This window comes from Neoarius graeffei, chromosome 1 (genome assembly GCF_027579695.1).
Source record: "Neoarius graeffei isolate fNeoGra1 chromosome 1, fNeoGra1.pri, whole genome shotgun sequence".
NCBI classification, from domain to species: Eukaryota; Metazoa; Chordata; class Actinopteri; order Siluriformes; family Ariidae; genus Neoarius; species Neoarius graeffei.
Window position 1 is genome coordinate 79,408,013 of NC_083569.1, and position 20,110 is coordinate 79,428,122.

Sequence of the window (20,110 nt, forward strand, 5' to 3'; positions counted from 1 at the left end):
GTGATCCGTTCTGTCACAAACTGCACCACCTTCAACAAGAAAATATATTTATTTTTCAATTACTAAATAAATTGAAAAAAAATGGAATCACTTACAATGAAGGAAAGCCATGTTAACTAAATATTAGAATTTAAGTCTGTAATCTAATATCTACAAAAAATTTGTGGTAATCCAAATGTATATGCCCCTTAGTTGTCTAGCGATTATCGATCACTGATTGATTGATAATGGCTGACAAAAATGTGTGTCCAAGGATTCAGTTTTATACAATGAAGAACATATATATTTAGCAAGTTTGATTTCGATACATACTAATAGAAAAATGTGCCAATTATCTTGCCATATATCATTTCAAAACATTGCAATGATATTTTCTATAACTTACTTTCATATTCAAAGTCATCATCCTCTGTGGGATATCTTTTTCACTTATTGCTGTCAGTGTCAGTTGTCAAGATGTAATCCTGACATTCTTGCATGTTATCTGTAATTTTTAATTGATGGTTCATGGTTTAATATTCAAAAACAATTTGTATAAATTACTGTACAATATATACATTTTTGTTGCATACATATATTATATATATAAAATTATATATATATATATATATATATATATATATATATATATATATATATATATATACACACACACACACACACACACACACACACACATTATGACTTCAAACAGTGATAAAGACAATCAAATGGATCATCATCAATAGAGTAATATATGATCATCTTTAAAGGAACAGTCCACCGTACTTCCATAATGAAATATGTTCTTCTCTGAATTGAGATGAGCTGATCCGTACCTCTCCGAGCTTTGCGCGACCTCCCAGTCAGTCAGACGCGCTGTTACTCCTGTTAGCAATGTAGCTAGGCTCAGCATGGCCAATGGTGTGTTTTGGGGCTGTAGTTAGATGCGACCAAACTCTTCCACGTTTTTCCTGTTTACATAGGTTTATATGACCAGTGACATGAAACAAAGTTCAGTTACACAAATTGAAACGTGGCGATTTTCTATGTCATTACTGAAAGTCCGCACTATAATGACAGGCATACTAACACCTTCTGCGCGCTTCGACAGCGCATTGATACTTTCACTCAGGAGTTATGTGTCAAAGTATCAATGCGCTGCCGAAGCGCGCAGAAGGTGTTAGTACGCCTGTCATTATAGTGCGGACTTTCCATAGCATAGAAAATTGCCACGTTTCAATTTGTGTAACTGAACTTTGTTTCATGTCACTGGTCATATAAACCTATGTAAACAGGAAAAACGTGGAAGAGTTTGGTCGCATCTAACTACAGCCCCAAAACATACCATTGGCCATGCTGAGCCTAGCTACATTGCTAACAGGAGTAACAGCGCGTCTGACTGACTGGGAGGTCGCACAAAGCTCGGAGAGGTACGGATCAGCTTGTCTCAATTCAGAGAAGAACATAATTCATTATGGAAGTACGGTGGACTGTTCCTTTAAAGATATTTGCTAAATATATTCAATTACCCAAGGTAAACTTGACCTTTATCAAAGGAAACCTGAACCACGATTTCCCCGGCTCTTTTCATTCCTTAATTGATCAAGTGACTGCTGTTGGCTGATCTTGGCCAAAGAACTTCACTCCCCTGCACCCAAGTGGATGGCATTACTGTATGTAATATCACCGTAGTGAGATGATCCTCAACAACAGGAACTAAAATAATCAAAATGTATTTATAATTACAGCGCATATCTTTCCAACACAAACAAAACACACGAGATCATATTCAGAACAGGTCTTCAAAAACATTTGTCTTCTGTAAAACTGTGATTGTGAAAAACGTACATTTTTAGAAGCACCACTTGTAATCTATTGTGATGTTTAAATGTTTATGTGAGTGGCTTTCCACTGTATAGCATCAAGTGTTTACTTTTTATAAAATCTAGTAGTGCTCATATGATATGTCTTCTTCTTGCATTAAAATTTGTCATAATTTACAAATAAAATATCAGATTTGATCTCATCTCATCTCATTATCTCTAGCCGCTTTATCCTGTTCTACAGGGTCGCAGGCAAGCTGGAGCCTATCCCAGCTGACTACGGGCGAAAGGCGGGGTACACCCTGGACAAGTCACCAGGTCATCACAGGGCTGACACAGAGACAAACAACCATTCACACTCACACCTACGGTCAATTTAGAGTCAGCAGTTAACCTAACCTGCATGTCTTTGGACTGTGGGGGAAACCGGAGCACCCGGAGGAAACCCACGCGGACACGGGGAGAACATGCAAACTCCACACAGAAAGGCCCTCGCCGGCCCCGGGGCTCGAACCCAGGACCTTCTTGCTGTGAGGCGACAGCGCTAACCACTACACCACCGTGCCGCCCGCCTTCACGTGATCTCATCTCATCTCATTATCTCAAGCCGCTTTATCCTTCTACAGGGTCGCAGGCAAGCTGGAGCCTATCCCAGCTGACTAGGGGCGAAAGGCGGGGTACACCCTGGACAAGTCGCCAGGTCATCACAGGGCTGACACATAGACACAGACAACCATTCACACTCACATTCACACCTACAGTCAATTTAGAGTCACCAGTTAACCTAACCTGCATGTCTTTGGACTGTGGGGGAAACCGGAGCACCCGGAGGAAACCCACGCGGACACGGGGAGAACATGCAAACTCCACACAGAAAGGCCCTCGCCGGCCCCGGGGCTCGAACCCAGGACCTTCTTACTGTGAGGCGACAGCGCTAACCACTACACCACCGTGCCGCCCCCTTCATGTGATATAATATCTAATTTCTATAACTAGTATTAGTTATTATTTATCAAGACTTACGTACCGGGTGTATCCTCAATCAGCCTGGTTTGTCTGTATTCGTGTGAAAGCGCAGGGCGATGACTGCCTGTCCGACGCGTGTAGAGGTGTGTGTGTGTGTGTGTGTGTGTGTGCGGCTGTATGTAATATCACAGTAGCGGGATGATCCTCAACAACAGGAACTAAAATCATCAAAATGTATTTATAATTATAATGCATATCTTTCCAACAAAAACAAAACACAAGAGATCATATCCAGTGTTAAGACTTCTAACATTTTCAGCAAAATAAATTATTTGGTGGATCTAATATAGACAAGGTTGGATAATATAACCAATTCCTCTAAAATATCAAGGCACTGTTTATAATAGGTGTTCTCTATCTAACTAGATCTATATCACACATTTCTTGCCATTTTCTATACTCCGAGCCTTGTGTTGCTCTCAATTTGCATATTAAAGGAATTTGTGACATGGCTGACACTTTTAAAAATTGGCAGTCGTGGACTGTTTAAGACTGATAAACTCTTAAGAATAAGTTGCCTGCTTATGAATCACTGATTGCATTCAAACATTTAAACAGTAGTGTTTGTTTTAGCAGATTTAGAGGACATCTGGGAGGCGATATATATTTATAGAGTCTCTCTCTCTCTCATATATATATATATATATATATATATATATATATATATATATATATATATATATAAAAGTTACTGTTACAGACGCCACACACACACACACACACACAAAATATCCTTAAACAAAGATTAGATAGAGATTAACCAGACTAACAATAACTTAGCATTAGAAAGAGATAATTAACTTACAGCTTTTTTTACTTACATCAATATAACTTTAAGTGGAGGATCGCGAACAAGCTATTAATGAAATTTGATGAATGTTTGAACGCTGATCATGATTAGAGATCTAACACCACGCATGCGCGTTTGTAAAGCCTTTGCGAGGCATAATGTGCTGCGCTCCGGGAAGTCCGCTGCTATGCTCTGCAATGAGCCCCGTGTTGGCGCTCGGTAAGCGGACTCCCCAGAGCGCAGCACACTATGCCTAGCAGGGGCTTCACAAAGGCACATGGTGTTAATTAGCTCGGGTCTTGAGCCAAACGCCGCTGTTCATGTGCTGCTGGTTAACTGGCGAATGGTCTCCTGTGGCCGTGTATGAGAATGCACGCTTGCGTATTCAGCAGATTATGAGCCGTAGCCCGATGCTCCAATTAGGGACTATGTGTTAATGATCAGCGTTTAATCAGTCGTCAAATTTGATAACTAGTTGGTGCGCTATCCTCCACATTATCCAACATTAAGCTGTTTCAACACCAGTCGACAGTCACCATTACATTTTAGCACGGGCGCAGAGAGAGGGGGGGATTCGTCCCACCCAGATTTAAATTCACCTCGTTCGGTCCCCCCCACTTATAGGGAGGAAAAAACGTCTATGCTGTCTTTCTTTGCATAAGGCAAACCTCACGGAAAAATCAAAAGACTAATTACTAGGGCTGCACAATTAATCGAAAATCGCGATTTTGGCTGCCACGATTAAATTAAATGAAAATCGCGATTTATTTCCATTTAAAATGCGAACTCTGCTGCATATCTGATCAAGCACTTTTTGACCAGTACTCCGCCAAACCATTAGGGGGCGAACCGACGCATGTAAGGTTTCATTACTCCGCCTAAATAAGCAAGCAAGCCAAGTGCGCAGAGCTTCAGTGCAGCGGTATCTTCTTCAAGGGGTGATAGCGTGAGAGTAGGTAGCAGATTGAGGTGAGAGAGAAAAGCTAACTATGTCGGAACAACAGACTATTTAGCACTGGAGGCAATGCTGTGACCTGCCTTCGCTCATGTTTAAAGCCAGAGCATGTTGATAGGCTGGTCTTTCTAGCTAAAAACTTGTAGGCCTCAGTATAATGCTATGTAATTGTTGCAATTGAGTTTTCAGTTCCTTCATCCTTTGGTAATTTCTTGGATAAATTTCATTTATTTGTCATTTGGAAATCAGAATTTCTCTTTTAAATTTCATTCTGCACTGAAAGCTGTTCATATTGTTTGTTTGAATATAGTGAAATAAAATTTAAGTGATTTCCCTAACATCAAGCATAACTCTGATTAATAATCGTGATTACAATTTTGATCAAGATAATCGTGATCATTTTTCCATAATCGTGCAGCCCTACTAATTACCATTCGGTTTATTGAGGTGCACAGCAGTACATACATAGTTGCAACAACTCACATAAAACAAAACAAAGACTGATATTCAGTTGGTTGAGCTGCGCGGACTGCACAGGTTGTGAGCTCGAGCTTGGTTGCTATGGTTACCCACAACAAGTTTGACAGGCATATCGGGGACAGCTCCTAGTTCAGGACCCCAACACGGCATGATGAAGGGTGCCAAACCGAAAAGGCAGAAAACGATTGCATCGTTTTTTTTCAAAAAACAATGACTGTAAGTAAACTGTGCCTTACTTTATCATATCACCTTGCAATTTTTTGATAGTCTGTTCAAAGTAATGTCGTTGTGAAAGTAAAATCGTACGGAGTAGAGATGCCTTTCTGGTAGCCTCCTTCTTTCGGTGGTAGCCTGTAGATACAGTGCTCAGAAGGCAGTTTTAAGGGCATCAGAGTATATTCCTCGCACAACACATGTTGGGGGTGGAGTTGGGGTTGGTTTGCTGGTAGCTTTGTCCCCCCCCCAGTTAAAAAAACGTATCTGCGCGCCTGCATTTTAGTCCACGTTTTGTACATTTAGAATCTAATGCTTTACAATATGGCCGCGGTCTAACCGTCAACGTTATGACTTGAATATGTTCACTGCACGCTTTGTCTCCTGCGTGGTTAATTTTGAAATGTGTTTTTCGGAGGGAAAACTGGTAATAGACTGAAAGATCTACATATTTAGAATTAGATTTGTGTTAAACAAGCAATACATATCGTATCATATCTTAGCTAGAATCTTCAGTCGAACACACTGCTTCTCAAACATGGAGAAAAACGCGGTAGAAAAATCCCTGGATGTAGCGATCAGCTCGATCGATTACGCTGAAAGTCGATAGGTGGCAGTGTTTCAGTCACGGTATCAGATTATTAATTATGGATAAATATACGTTATATTACAATCGGAATTTAAATTCTAAGTTTAAGATGAGATTCTTGTCAAAATCTAACAAAAATTCAAATATGCACAAAATGACTGAATCACGACGTCTAAACAACTTCGAACCGACGTCAGTAAGAAACACATGCAACATCATTATGTCGGATTCTCGTCGCACGACGTCGCGACTTAAATACAACGTCGCTACAACGTCAAGGCAATGTTGTGTGCCCACTGGGTAAGCCCCAAGTTCTTTTTAACATTTTTAATTTTCTTGTAAACCCTTGTGATAATTCTCCAGTTGTACCCTCGCTTACTCTTTGTGAGAGTTTTCTCAAATTTTTTTATTGAAAAAAATCTCTGCTCTTAGGCCACCTGCTTTCCCCCCCTCTTCCCCATATCTTATTCTTTTTATATTTGTATATGTAAATAATTTATTTTAATTTATCTAGAAGTTTTCTCTATTTATTTTCTCGGTTTATCTGTAATGATGCTGCTGGAATCTTAAGTTCCCTGAGGGAACCTGGCCAAAGGGATCAATAAAGTTTTATCTAATCTAATCTAATCTCTTCTGCAGGCCCTAGCTCTGATTTCACCGTTCCTCTTTTACATGCTGTTTTTGATCAGTTTGAACCTGCATCCCTCCCTTTACTGGCCAATGTAGTTCAGCATTTGCGACCTACAAACTGTTCTGCAGACAGCATTCCCTCTCGTCTTTTTAAAGAGGTATTCAGTATGGTGGGCTCTGATATCTCATCTCATTATCTCTAGCCGCTTTATCCTGTTCTACAGGGTCGCGGCAAGCTGGAGCCTATCCCAGCTGACTACGGGCGAAAGGCGGGGTACACCCTGGACAAGTCGCCAGGTCATCACAGGGCTGACACATAGACACAGACAACCATTCACACTCACATTCACACCTACGGTCAATTTAGAGTCGCCAGTTAACCTAACCTGCATGTCTTTGGACTGTGGGGGAAACCGGAGCACCCGGAGGAAACCGACATGGACATGGGGAGAACATGCAAACTCCACACAGAAAGGCCCTCGCCGGCCACGGGGCTCGAACCCAGACCTTCTTGCTGTGAGGCAACAGTGCTAACCACTACACCACCGTGCCGCCCTGGGCTCTGATATACTTTTATTTATTAATTCCTGTCTTAGCACCGGATGTGTTCCAGTTGCTCTCAAGCATGCTGTTGTGCAGCCTCTTATCAAAAAGAAAAATCTGGATCCCTCTGTGCTGTCTAACTTCAGGCCTGTCTCTAAACTGCCATTTTTGTCCAAAATTTTAGAGAAAGTGGTTTTTATTCAGATCCAATCATTCCTAGTGGCCAATGATATCTATGAGAAGTTTCAGTCTGCTCGACATTCTAAACTGAATACTTGATCTCCACCTGGTTTGTGAGCAGCTAGAGACATTTCTACTTGAAGTTTCTTTTGTAAGTTGTGCATGTGTTTAGCTAGCTTGTAAGCTAGTTCAGAGTGTGTTACTAGCATTTGTTCATAAAAGCGAATGGACTCTTAGCCGCTGTCTAGCTAATCCAGCTAACGCTATCGGCTATGACTCATCGTTTCAACACAGAACCCTGAGGATTTATCTGAAACGCTGCTAGTGTGTGCAACAAGTCGTCATTCGGACGTTGTCGCTTGCTGCCTGGGAAAGGCTACATCTGCCAATGTTGCCAACTCCTCAGTAAGGAAAGTCACTATTGGCTGCCCCCAAGTCTATTAAGCTGGTGTCTCTCATCTGGTCTTGCAGAAACATATAACTGTGTGTCATCAGCATAATGGAGGAAACTAATACAGTGTTTACGAATAATATCACCCAAAGGTAACATATATAAAGAAAAAAATCAGTGGACCCAAGACAGAACCTTGCAGAACACCAAACTTTACCTCAGTATGTCTAGATAAATCACGATTTACATCAACATACTGATAGCGATCAGTTAAATAAGACCTGAGCCAGGAGAGGGCCGTTCCCTTAACTCCCACAATATTTTCTAGTCTATCCAGAAGAATGGAATGATCAATGGTATCAAATGTTGCACTAAGGTCAAGCAACACAAGCAGCAAGACACAGCTGTGATCAGAAGCCAACAGTAGGTCGTTTACTACTTTAACCAGAGTTGTCTCTGTGCTATGATGAGGTCTGATTCTTGACTGATGCGTTTCATGGATGTTATTCCTATGTAAATATGAGCATAACTGCTGTGCCACAGCTTTTTCAAGGATCTTGGCGATAAAGGGGAGGTTTGATATTGGCCGATAATTGGACAGCTGACAGGGATCAAGGTCAGGTTTTTTAATCAGGGGTTTGATAACTGCTAGTTTAAAGGATTTGGGTACATAGCCGATCCAAAGATAAGAATTTATTATTTTTAGAAGCGGTCCAATTACTTCAGGTATTATCTGTTTGAATAGACGTGTAGGTAAGGGATCTAGTACACAAGTTGAGGCTTTGATGCAAATATTAATGAAAGTAATTTCATTTCTCTAAGGTGAGTAAAATATTCTAATTGCTGATCTGATACAGTTATACTGTTAACTACCGGGTCACTTACATTGTCTGACCTTAAATTAGTAGTTTGAATTTTTTGTCAGATATTTTCAATTTTGTCATTAAAAAAATTAATGAAGTCGTTGCTACTACATACTGCAGGTGTGCATGTGTCTATAGTGGACTTATTCCTGGTTAATTTTGATACAGTTTTAAATAGGAATCTAGGATTAATTTTGTTATCTTCTATTAGGGAGGAGAGATATGTTGATCTCGCAGCACTAAGAGCTTTTCTATACTTCAGGGAGCTCTCCTTCCAAGCTAATTTGAACGCTACCAATTTTGTTTGACGCCATTTACGTTCCAATTTTTGAGTGGTCTGCTTTAAAGTGCGAGTGTCATCATTATGCCAGGATGCTAATTTTTTCTTTCTGATCATTTTCCTTTTAAGTGGAGCTACATTATCTAAAGTATGACGGAACATTGACTCTAAGCATTCAGTTGCCTGATTGAGTTCTGCAGGGGCTGACAGTGACCCAGTCAAAGTTGATAACTCTGGGAGATCATTTATAAAGCTCTGTGCAGTAGTTGACGTGAATGTACGTTTAATACAGTAGCGTGGTGAGGTGCATATATTATTACTCAGACATAGTTTGAATGAGATGAGATAATGATCTGAGGTAGAGGTCTGCGCGGGTCGGATTTTTCAGTCCGGCTCCCGCCCGCCCGCCCGCCCGCAAGCAAGCAAAGAATTATGATTTTCAGTCCCGCTCCCGCCCGCCCGCAAGCAAGCAAAGAATTATGATTTTCAGTCCCGCTCCCGCCCGCGCCTGCCATATTTTGTCCCGCTCCCGCCCACAAATCCCGCATGATGCAAACGTTCGCGTTATTTCTCAGGAAAGTTCTTGTCTTGACACAGCGTGATGGTGCCTCGCCCCCTACTTTGAGTGGATTTGAGCATAAATATCTACAGCTCACGTTCACGTTTATTATTATTTACCTTGTTTCTGAATTCAGCATGTAGCGTCTCTAATAATAATAATTAGTGTTGTCAAGCGATTAAAATATTTAATCGCGAATCGCACATTATCATCATCACATGAGAAACCATTTTAATTCTCTAATCAGCATAAAAAAGTGAATGGGCTTGCTTTGTAGCAATGGTGTGTTGTGTTTTGTTTTTTTTATTATTGCAAAGCAGAGCTAGCAAGAGGAGTGAACTTCACTCTTGTTCCACTTCACTCAGTGTAGTGATTTACTGTTTGAGTTAGTCTACAGCTTTATCAGAGAGACACTGTAGGTTACACAGTGACGGTAGGCTTGACATGCTTGATTATAATATAAAGTACACTATTATATTAACTTTAAGTTGTTCGTTGATAAATATTGCATTGAATCTGATCTTTACTGTTTCAGCTCACTTAACACATTTCGTACTTTTCACACATGCAAACTCCTCACCTTTCGGCGAAATTCGCCGTTTTGGTCCCAAAATAGGTCACTTGTGTGAATCGTGTAGATCCGAAGAGATTTTTTTTTTGGGGGGGGGTAGGCAGGCTACAACGCTATTGTTGCCAAACATTTCACTTACAAGGTTACAGCCAATCAAGATAAACAGTTACTAACACGCTTCTTTTCCATTGGAGTTCTGATCAGCTGGTGCACAACCCACTGCTGGTTGCCAGTCCTCGCTTACGAATATTCCACAGATTCAGACCACAAAGTCACCTTTTTATAGAGAGATCTGGCAACCTCATCTCGCGACTTAATCTGAATACCAATGGAACAGTTTCCAGCGCGCTCGGGGGTGAATAACCATGGGCGGATCTACCGGGGTGGCATATGCCACTCTAAAAGAAAGCCTTGCCACCCCTGCTGCTACCCCAGTTGGCAGCGACGAATTCAAAAAAAAATTACGGCCAATTTGACATTTACGTGCGCGAATTTCCAATGTCCGACTGTGGCGAATGCAGCACGAGATAACGCCAGAGATTGGTTGTTTTGGAAAATTGAGAGGCGCGAAGCGAGGGAGGCAGGAGTCGCGAGGAAAGGAGACACGGGAGGAAAGGGGTAAAAGCTGATTAACTATCTATCAAAAAAAATGAAATTATAATGAATGAACAGTGCTAGCATAGTTGTGATGCTGATTTTGAGAGGATAAAAATCAGGTTGGAGAAGGTTATTTAGCTAACTATACATGTAAGGCAAAAAAAAGTGTGTTTCCGGTAACCCGACCGATCGAGAATTTCCGCGTCGAAATTGCCGACCGTAAAGTTTTTATTACAAATTTCCCTCGATATTTTAGTGTAAGCAGCGTTAGTTTGTCATAATTTTTTTGTTTCAACGCATTCAAGTTGTGAAAGAAACGATAAAAAGTAAAATGTTTTGCCACTTCTATCAGCCCTCCTGGCTGTAATGCAAATTGCTTCCTCTTCAGTATACAAGTGCACTTCCATGGCAGGGAAAAACACTACATTTTGCCGCCTATGTAGTCCCCTATTTATACAAATAGGAGTCATTCAGGATTCAGCCATGTTTTTGCTCCGTGTTTTTGCACGACCCAAGTTCTACAGTAGGCTAGGCGAGGCCGTCTGCTTTTAATGGAAGTAGCCTAGCCTAGGACGTTAAACCATATTTTCACGTTATTTCTTGATAAGGTGTTTTCACATTATCACACGAAAATATCATGAAATAACGTGATAATTTCGTATCATGAAATTACGTGATATGTTATTACATGATAAATATATTGTAAAAACGTGATAACTCTGTTAACAATATCTTTTCACGTAATTACTTGAGTCTAAGCCAAATTTTTTTTTTTTTGAGTGTGGCAGCAATACGCTTCCGCAGATCATAACTCGAACTCTTGCGATATTTTTTTTATTCGTTTAAAGATTTAAAACACTTATTTTATTATGATGTGTGGTATAAAGGATTCTGTGCCAAAATGCTATTTTGTAAGATGTTTACTTGTGTTAATTTTTTCGAACAAAATAAAACAAATTAAGAAAAAAAATTTCCTACCTACCGACCTTATTTTAGTATTTCATGTTACCTGAAACACACTTTTTTTTTTTTTTTTTTGGCCTAATGTTAGCTAGGTCTGACATTAGTTTTGTGTAAAGTCGGCCACAAAAGTTAATATTGATTCACCGTCTGTCAAGGAAAACATTGCTATTGGCTGAAGCTTATGATTCAAATATTGAGGATCTTAAACATGAGTTACATCAGACGAGGAGAGTACTAGACAGAAAAAAGGGGGAACAGGAGAGTCCTACCACTCTCATGGAGTTCACTGTTTTTGGACCCATACCAAGATAATAATGATGTTTTTTTTTGAGTTGTTCAGGTTGTGTAAAATAGCGGTTGTCTTGCCTGTGAGCAGTGCATCCTGTGAACGAAGTTTTTCATCTCTCAGGCTCATAAAGACTTATTTGCAGTTGACTATGACAGAAAAGAGACTATCAAGTTTGGCTGTACTCAGCATTGAATCAAAGCGCACAAAAGCATTAGATCTTGATAAATTTGTGAAGCGTTTTGCTGAGCAACATGGAAATCGCCGCATTCAGCTGTTGTAGGCATGACAAGTTCATGTTATGCTCACTGGTGAGACTTTACAAAGCGTGAGGAAAAAAACTATAAAATGTGACACTGGTGTAAATGGTTTAAATCATGCTGAACTTGAAGCAGTGTTGTTATTGTTGTTTTTTAGTGTCTGTTCTTTTGCATATACAGTATAAAACTGTCCAGAAACGGTATAGACCTCATCTGAGAATGTGTGTTCTTCGTGAACAATAAAGGCATGAGATTAAGTTTATCTGTACGAGTTTGTAAATGGCAGTCTGTGCCCTTTTGTAGTGTGTACATACTATTTGTCGTCAAACTGTGATTAAATTCAGTATATATACACGTCTGTAATACGTTGCCACCCCTCAAAAATTCCTGCCCCCCTCTTGCCACCCCATAAATATTTTTCTAGATCCGCCCCTGATTTCACATAGGTGATGTCTTTAAGAAAATTGACAGACAGGGATTGGCCAGGTGTGTCCTCTGGGGTAGGTCTGTTAGATAGCACAGGCAGTAATATATACCTTTTTGTAAATAGCCCACTGTGTTGTACACAGGGGTGAAAATTAACTTCACAAAATATCAAACTTTACCGGCCACTGACAAATAAATGGTACAATTTACCGGCCACTCAACAGTAACTTATTAAGACATGTTTATGGAAAGTTATTTTGTACTGTATTAAATTCAAGATGTCACTGGTTGCAATTTTTTTTGTAACGTAGACTACGAAATGTACTTTTGCGCGCGTGCCGTGTCCCCGTGCATCCTTCTCACCTTTTTCACCCCTGACCAGTTTGCATGCCTGCTTTTACACTTTTTCTGCCTGTTGATGCGTCGCGCTGTCCAATCAGAGGCGGCCAAATTTGCATATTACAGGAAGGATTTCTGGGATAGCATTGAGTTTACAGACGCTGTCTTCTTAAAACTGAATAAATATTTAAAAAGAGCCAAATGAGCCAGTCTTTTGAACGGCTCTTTTCAAAGAACGGATCACAAAGATGCGGATCCCATCAAAGAGCCATAAATCCCATCTCTACTAGTTTCAAAAGCTTATGAAAAACCTACATCATGTCACAGAGCGTTAATCTCGCGATAAAAAAATTATCGCCGTTAAAATTGAGTCAAGTTAACGCGATAATAACGCGACATTTTTTACAGCACTAATAATAATAATAACTTCTGAAGCACTATGAGATTCAGTAAAGGAGCTCTGCTCTTCTGCCATGATCGGAGATCTCAAACACGGAAGAGGAAAAGAATCGAGAAACGAACGAGAGATATTTATCCTCTCCTGGATCAGAATCAGAATCAATTCTGATGACCAGCTCATCTAAGGTGTCATTGAGGCATCATGTTATTGTGGGTCATTGGAGGCTGGGTGTGAACTGCAAGTCATTAGAGTGATCAAAGGATTTCCTGTTAGGCAAGGCAAGTGATCAATGGCAAATTTAAGATGCCATTCCTCACTCAATCTGGCAATCTGACTCTCTGCAAATTTAGGCATCTTAAAATGTTTTTATTAATGCCAAATAAAATATCCAGCACAAATTATATATGATAGACATAAATTAATAATTTATAAATTTTATTTCAAACACGTTTTTAGTTAGCGGGACTGCAGCTTATCACGGCTCCCGCCCGCGCCGCATATGTGCACTCCCGCTCCCGCCCGCACGCGCATATGTGCCCTTCCGGTCCCGCCCGGGCCCGCAATGAGCTTTCAAAATTTGTCCCGCACCGCACTGCTTTGCGGCGAGTCCCGCGGGACTCCCGCGCTCTAATCTGAGGTAACTTCAGACTGTGGAAGTGTGACTATATTTTCTACGTTTAACCTGAATGTTAGTATTATGTAACCCTGTTAAAATCCCCACACATTAAAATAAATAGATGTTAAAATAGAAAGCATATTTGTAAATATGTTACTTTTTGGTTAAAACGGTGATGAAAATGGTTTAAAAGGGTACTTCATAAAGGTTAAAATAATTTGATAAAAGGATTAAAAGTGTAATAAGTTTAAAAAGGTTTAAAAGATACAAATGTAGATTGTTAAATATTTCCTTTTATTTTGAAAAGTTCATGGTGAAAGGAGGAAGTACTGATTGAGAATAAGGATACTACTGGGGTCGTTCATTGGTTGAAGGTGTGTGATTTAAGGTACAGACAGGAAGAGAGAGAGGAGTGTGTTAATTTTGGGGAGCGAGACAGATGGTACGGATGAGAGATGGCGGAGTCACATCACAGCGAGTGTGTAAAGTGCATTGAGAAAGTGTGTAGTTTTCAGACTGTCTGCTCGACATTCTAAACTGAATACTTCATCTCCACCTGGTTTGTGAGCAGCTAGAGACATTTCTCCTCGAAGTTTCTTTTGTAAGTTGTGCACGTGTTTAGCTAGCTTGTAAGCTAGTTCAGAGTGTGTTACTAGCATTCGTTCATAAAAGTGAATGGACTCTTAGCCGCTGTCTAGCTAATCCAGCTAACGCTATCGGCTGTGACTCATCGTTTCAACACAGAACCCTGAGGATTTGTCTGAAACGCTGCTAGTGTGTGCAACAAGTTGTCATTCGGACGTTGTCGCTTGCTGCCTGGGAAAGACTGCACCTGCCTACAGCCAGTGTTGCCAACTCCTCATTAAGGAAAGTCGCTATTGGCTGCCCTTAAACGAACAGTCCACCGTATTTCCATAATGAAATATGCTCTTATCTGAATTGAGACGAGCTGCTCCGTACCTCTCCGAGCTTTGCGCGACCTCCCAGTCAGTCAGACGCGCTGTCACTCCTGTTAGCAATGTAGCTAGGCTCAGTATGGCCAACGGTATTTTTTGGGGCTGTAGTTAGATGCGACCAAACTCTTCCGCGTTTTTCCTGTTTACATAGGTTTATATGACCAGTGATATGAAACAAGTTCAGTTACACAAATTGAAACGTGGCGATTTTCTATGCTATGGAAAGTCCGCACTATAATGACAGGCGTACTAACACCTTCTGCGCGCTTCGGCAGCGCATTGATATCTGAGCTCCGTATCAATGCGCTGCCGAAGCGTGCAGAAGGTGTTAGTACGCCTGTCATTATAGTGCGGACTTTCCATAGCATAGAAAATCACTGCGTTTCAATTTGTGTAACTGAACTTGTTTCATATCACTGGTCATATAAACCTATGTAAACAGGAAAAACGTGGAAGAGTTTGGTCGCATCTAACTACAGCCCCAAAAAATACCGTTGGCCATACTGAGCCTAGCTACATTGCTAACAGGAGTGACAGCGCGTCTGACTGCGTCTGACTGACTGGGAGGTTGCGCAAAGCTTGGAGAGGTACGGAGCAGCTCGTCTCAATTCAGATAAGAGCATATTTCATTATGGAAATACAGTGGACTGTTCGTTTAAATTCGCTAGAAGTCGCTAAATGACGTCAGCGCCTAATTTGCATAAGGCCAAACAAAATAATATATGTTTTTCCTGTTTCCTGGGTTTTCAAAATAGGGTAGGTTGGTAGGGGAAAAAAAATTGTTTATCCCAAAAGTTTATGACAAATTTTCTAGGGTAGGTAGGAAAAAGTGAGAAGTTTCCTTTGAAAACTTTTTTTGCAAAATACTCATTCAAAACTAAACCTAGTCATCAGATATCGTTGATGATATAAGGATGCACTTGTATATAAATTGTTCTAATAATGATGGCATATTTTCATTTTCCAGGTAAAATGGGAATATTTTGGTGGATGATCTATTTGGTGGTGGCCAGAGTTAAAACAGCTTTGAAAACTGTAGGGCATCAAGATCAGTGTTACCTGCAGTCACTGTATGAAAAGTCAGTGCTCAGGGAGGCACTAAAGATTCTGGACGACCCGACTCACATCCTGAATCAGGAATTTGTGATGCTACCCTCAAGTAGACGATTCAGGATGCCAAACTGCAGATTAAATAAATATAAGAGCTCATTCATCCCAGCTGCCATGAAGATGTTAAATAGTAACAAATAGCAGTGTATTTTTCATTATTCAGTATTTATTCAACCTATATATTGGGCTTATTGTAGCCTTGACTGCTGTTGTTTACTTTTCCCTCCCACGCTCTGTGCTGTGCTCATTTTGTTGAGTTGCAATTATGTTGTGTCTCCGTCTGTGTTGTGTATGATGCAGTGAAGCACATGTTCGTATTTATGTGGTGTTATGTAGTGTGCAAGCTACTGTAGGTCTGTGATGCTGTGACTGGAGCCCAAGATGAATTTCCCTTTTGGGACAGTAAAGTATACTTTATCTTATTCACAGTATCACTTATTGTAGTATCCTGTGTAATGTGCACGCCTAAGTACTTGATTGAGGTTTTGATGGTGATACCATTTGCTGCTACAAGGTGGCAGTTATGTAAAGCTCGTAATTCACACTGATTAGATAAATACAATATTACAATTGTTCAACTGTAAACCTGATGCTTTAGAAAATAAATCTATAATCTGAATAGCCTTTGGAACTTGATCAAACTTTAACAAAATAAATAGTGTCATCTGCTAGTTGATTTATGACTATTTGGTTCTCAAAAACATCTAACTGTTTAATGTCTGATGTTTTGACAAGAATTGACAGCATTTCTGCTTCATTTAAAACGAGTGATGGTGAAATTGGGCAGCCTTGTTTTATACCTCTGTTAATTGTGAAATGATTGGAGGTGCCGTCTGACAACAATATTGAGCTCTTAGTGCCGTGGTAAAAGGATTTGATTACAGTCCTAAAGTTCTCTCTGAAACCACAGAGTTCCAATGACTTTACAATAACAGGATGGTCTCCCATGTCGAAAGCTTTATAGAAATCCAGAAAAAGAATAAAGCCATCATCATCATCAATATAATCACTATATTGAAGAAGGTCCAGAACTTGGCACACATCATGTATTGATCTACCTCTCATAAAACCTGATTGGGTATCACTTATTATTTGAGAGAGTACTTTTTTTGAGACGGTTGGAGAATGTGTGTTTGTTAGTAGTTTGCAATCATTATTAAGGAGTGTTATTGGTCTCCAGTTATCTATTTTTGGATCTTTATCTGGTTTTAGTATAAGAACTATGACACCTTAAATCATAGTTGGTGGAAGTGATACATTTTCTGTAGATTCTTTTAGTGTTTCAAAAAGGGTTTTGATATGATCCTAAAAGTGTTGATAAAAATGTGCTGTAAGGCCATCTGGGCCAGGGGAGCGGTCTGGAGTCAGCCAATGCAATGCTCTCTCAAGCTCCTCAAATGTGATTTGTGCCTCACAGTCATTTCTGAAATCCTCATTTATTTGAGGAATGAAGTCTTTATTCGACCAAAAAAGACTTCTGCTGAATCAGAAGAGAAACTAGAAGAGTATGACTTAATAAAAAACAGTGTGTTTCTTTGGCTATTTTCTTTGGGTCTGAGCATTCATTATCATTAATGATCAATGTTCCGATATTTTTCTCCTGAAGGTTTTTCTCTAATTTGCAAAAATAAGTTTTTCTCTCCCTCGAAAATTTTCTTATTCTAAATTTCAGAAATTCTGATTTGGAGATGCAAGAAGAAAGGCTGGCATCTTCAGAAACATCAGCAATAATATTTTGAACCCCTTGACAGCAGATCTCAGAATAAGCTGGCATTGAACTTCCAATAGCCCTTGTTTCGTTTGTAGGCATTACTAGGTTTCAGAGTTAAACACTTCAAACAGTGGTCAGATAAAGGAGCAGAAGATATACAACAGTTAGCAACAAATTATTTTATATAATCAGAAATTAGCCTATAATCAAACACATTACTCAAACAAGAGTTATGAGTGTGGAGATGGATGTAGGGCTTTATTCAGACTGGAATAATGATTTTCTAGATTATCAAAAACAGTGCATAGACAAGCAACTAGCATCTTTGGAACAATCAAGTTTCATGTAGTGGTTCGCGCTGTCACCTCACAGCAAGAAGGTCCTGGGTTTGACCCAGTGGCTGCCGGGGGCCTTTCTGTGTGGAGTTTGCATGTTCTCCCCGTGTCTGTGTGGGTTTCCTCCGGGTGCTCCGGTTTCCCCCACAATCCAAAGACATGCATGTTAGGCTAATTGGTGGCTCTTAACGGAGCGTAGGTGTGAATGTGTGTGTGAATGGTTGTTTGTCTCTGTGTGTCAGCCCTGTGATGACCTGGCGACTTGTCCAGAGTGTACCCCGCCTCTCACCCATAGTCAGCTGGGATAGGCTCCAGCTTGCCCGCGACCCTGCACAGGATAAGCGGTTACAGATGGATGTAAGTTTCATGTAATATGAGCTTCACCTTGCTGCATAATAGCATTCTGCTATATTCAGTGAGTAATAATTATATGTCAGTGATAGTGATGCATTGGGGGGGAAGGGGGAGGAGGGACCATGATAGCGTTCTTTCTTATGATAGCGGACACCCCAACTTTCTGGTGATATACTGCTCCCTATTTGTTTGGAGTGTGGAGTAGGAATTCACCAAGGGGCCAATTCTTCCACACAGCACCTTTAAAGTGCATATTCTGGACCAATTTCGTTTTTTTAAATATATGAAAGTATGTCCCTTTACACACTCATCCAGAAGGGTAATTTTCCACAAGGCCATCTGTCTAGAGCAGAAAACAATAAAATAACAAAATGTATCTGGAAAAATCCCAAGGGAGTCTGGAGCCAGAATCGTGACGTCACCTGCGGAAGCGCCAGCAGGCTGTGTGAGCTTTGCGCAGTTTCAGTGCACAGCCAGTGTAGCCCAAGCGCTCCCATTTCTCTCTCACTGTCCGGTCTTTTGGGAAACAATGACTACTAATCCCATCATGATTGGTGTTGCTACAAACTCCTACGATACATCTGTTAACCATTTTAATCATTACGTGATAACGTTGAAGAAATTTGCAGAAAACCACCAGATCGTTTTCTCATAAACAAACCAGTGCTGACGTAGGATTCAGAGGGAGGCGTCCCACACGCGACGTCACGAAAATTAATGTTTGCCAGGAAATCCAAATGGCAGTTTTTTTCAGAGGTGGACCAATTCGCCTCAAATGGCCTGATTTCAGCTGAATTTTTCTGGAATTGTGCAAGGTCAAAAAATTGCAGAGAATGCAGAATGTTACAGATATTTGACCAATATTCTTCTTCAAAGTTTAATATAAAATAGGAGAATTACATTGATCTTGTTCCTGAATTTACCCGTGATATGCGCCTTAAAGTGCATATTCTGGACCAATTTCAGTTGTTTTTTTTTTTATATGAAAGTATGTACCTTTACACACACATCCAGAAGGGTAATTTTGCACAAGGCCATTTGTCGACAGCAGAAAAAAATAAAATAACAAAATGCGTCTGGAAAAATCGCAAGGGAGTCTGGAGCCAGAATCGTGACGTCACCTGCGGAAGCGCCAGCAGGATGCGAGAGCTTTGCACAGTTTCAGTGCACAGCCTCTGTAGACCAAGCGCTCCCATTTCTCTCTCACTGTCCGGTCATCGGAAAACGATGAGTACTAATCCCATCATGATTGGTGTTGCTACACCCTCCTACGATGCATATGTTAACCATTTTAATCATTACGTGATAACGTTGAAGAAATTTGCAGAAAACCACCAGGTCGTTTTCTCATAAACAAACCAGCGCTGACGTAGGATTCAGAGGGAGACATCCTGCACGTGACGTCACGAAAATTAATGTTTGCCGGGAAATCCAAATGGCAAGTTTTTTCAGAGGCGGACCAATTCGCCTCAAATGGTTTGATTTCAACTGAATTTTTCTGGTATTGCGGAAGGTAAAAAACTTGCAGAGAATGCAGAATGTGACAGATATTTGACCAAAGTTTAATATAAAATAGGAGAATTACATTGATCTTGCTCCTGAATTTACCTGTGATATGCACTTTAAAGCTGAAAGTCTCCACTTCAGGGCGGCACGGTGGTGTAGTGGTTAGCGCTGTCGCCTCACAGCAAGAAGGTCCGGGTTCGAGCCCCATGGCCGGCGAGGGCCTTTCTGTGCGGAGTTTGCATGTTCTCCCCGTGTCCGCGTGGGTTTCCTCTGGGTGCTCCGGTTTCCCCCACAGTCCAAAGACATGCAGGTTAGGTTAACTGGTGACTCTAAATGGACCGTAGGTGTGAATGTGAATGGTTGTCTTTGTCTATGT